A 2562-nucleotide genomic window follows, 5' to 3' on the forward strand; every position below is an offset into this window, starting at 1 on the left:
ATTCCGGTCCTGGAGGGCCGAAACACTTCTGTTTTTTATTTCTACCTGGTAGTTAATTGCACTCACCTGGTGTCCCAGGTCTGAATTAGCCCCTGATTAGAAGGGAGAGGATGAAAACAGAGGTGTTTCTGCCCTCCAGGAGGAATGAAGAACCCTGCTGCAGATGATGTTTCAGGTTTGGTTGATATGGATGTTGTTGTTGTGGATGATGTTTGCAGTTTTGATTGATGGAATGTTGTAGTTGTGGGATGATATTTCAGGTTCGGTTGATAGGGATGTTGTTGTTGTGGATGATGTTTCAGGTTCAGTTGATATGTTGTTGTGGAGTGTATGATGTTCAGTTTCGTTGATAGGGATGTCATGTATATGGTTGTGTATAATATTTCAGGTTCAGTTGATGGGGTTGTTGTGGATGTGGATGATGTTTCAGTTTCAGTTGATGGGGTTGATGTGGATGATGTTTCAGTTTCGGTTGATGGGTAGGTAATGTATGTGGCTGTGTATGATATTTCTGGTTCGGTTGGTGGAGATGATGTGTTTCTGGCTGTGAATGATGTTTCAGGTTCGGTTGATGTGGATATTGTATCTGTGGATGATGTTTCAGGTTTGGTTGATATGGATGTTGTAGTTGTGGATGGTGTTTCTGTTTTGGTCGATGGGAATGTTGTAATTGTGGATGATATTTCAGGTTCGGTTGATGGGAATTATGTAGTTGTGGATGATGTTTCAGGTTCGGTTGATAGGGATGTTGTTGTTGTGATGATGTTTCAGCTTCAGTTGATAAGGTTGTTGTGGATGTGTATGATGTTTCAGTTTCGGTTGATAGGGATGTCATGTATGTGGTTGTGTATGATATTTCAGGTTCGGTTGATGGGGTTGTTGTGGATGTGGATGATGTTTCAGTTTCGTTGATGGGGTTGTTGTGGATGTGGATGATGTTTCAGTTTCGGTTGATGGGTAAGTAATGTGTGTGGCTGCGTATGTTATTTCTGGTTTGGTTGATGGGGGTTGTTGTAGTTGTGGATGACATGTTTCTGGTTCAGTTGGTGGATATGGATGTGCTTCTGGCTCTGGATGATGTTTCAGAATTGGTTGATGTGGATGTTGCAGTTAGGTTGATGGGAAATGTTGCTAGGTGTGGATGATGTTTCAGTTTCCGGGTCAATGGGAATGTTGTGGCTGTCGATGATGTTTCAGGTTTGGTTGACATGGATGTTGTAATTGTGGATGATGTTTCAGTTTCGGTTGATGAGAATGTTGTAGTTGTGGATGATGTTTCAGGTTCGGTTAATGGGTATGTTGTGCTTATGTGGCTGTGGATGAGGTTTCAGGTTTTGGTTGATATGGATGTTGTAGTTTTGGTTGATGTTTCAGTTTCAGTTGATGGGAATGTTGTAGTTGTGGATGATGTTTTAGGTTCGGTTGATAGGGATGTTGTAAGTTGTGGATGATGTTTCAGGTTCGGTTGATGGGAATGTTGTGTAGGTGGCTGTAGATGATGTTTCAGGTTTGGTTGATATGGATGTTGTTGTTGTGGATGATGTTTCGGTTTTGATTGATGGGAATGTTGTAGTTGTGGATGATGTTCAGGTTTGGCTATTGTTATGGATGTTGTAGTTGTGGAGGATGTTTTAGTTGATGGGAATGTTGTAGTTGTGGATGATGTTTCAGGTACTGAAGTTGATAGGGATGATGTACTGGTTGTGGATGATGTTTCAGTTTTCGGTCGATGGAATGTTGATAGTTGTGTATGATATTACAGGTTCGGGTTGATAGGGATGGTGTGTATGTGGCTGTGAATGATGTTTCAGGTTGTCACGCCCTGACTTATGGGACTCTAGTATGTTGAGTCAGGGTGTGGAGTTCTATGTTGTTATTTCTATGTTCTCATTCTAGGTGTTGTATTTCTATGTTTGGTCGGGTGGATTCCCGGAATCAGAGACAGCTTGTCGCTCGTTGTCTCTGATTGGGGATCAATTAGGCAGCCTGTTTGTATCATTAGTTGTGGGATCTTGTTCCGTGTAGAGGCTTGTATTGTGTTTCAGCCTGAGGACTTCATGTTTTGTTTGTGTGTTTATCGTGGTAATAAACATGTCACGCATATCACGCTGCGAGCTTGGTCTGACCCATCCTTAAACGAACGTGACACAGGTTTGGTTGATGGGGATGATGTGTGTGTGTGGCTGTGGATAATGTTCCAGGTTTGGTTGATATGGATGTTGTAGTTATGGATAATGTTTCAGTTTCGTGTTGGGATTGTTTGTGTATGTGGCTGTGGATGCTGTTTTAGGTTTGGTTGATGGGGATATGTAGTTATCCTTTCTGATGGAACTGTCAACAGGTTAGCAGATACAGTAATAGTTGTAGAGTCACTTGTTGTAGAAGTTATAGTTGATGTACCAGTTGTAGTTGTGGTTTCAGATGTTTGAAAGTAGATAGTTGACAGTTTTTCTAATGAGCTAGTGGCCATGGTTGCATCTGTTGTAAAGGGTTCAGAAGTAACTTTCACAGATGTTTCAGGTGCAGTTGATGGGAATGTTGTATAAGTGGATGATGTTTCAG

Source organism: Coregonus clupeaformis, unplaced genomic scaffold (genome assembly GCF_020615455.1).
Source record: "Coregonus clupeaformis isolate EN_2021a unplaced genomic scaffold, ASM2061545v1 scaf4891, whole genome shotgun sequence".
NCBI lineage: Eukaryota > Metazoa > Chordata > Actinopteri > Salmoniformes > Salmonidae > Coregonus > Coregonus clupeaformis.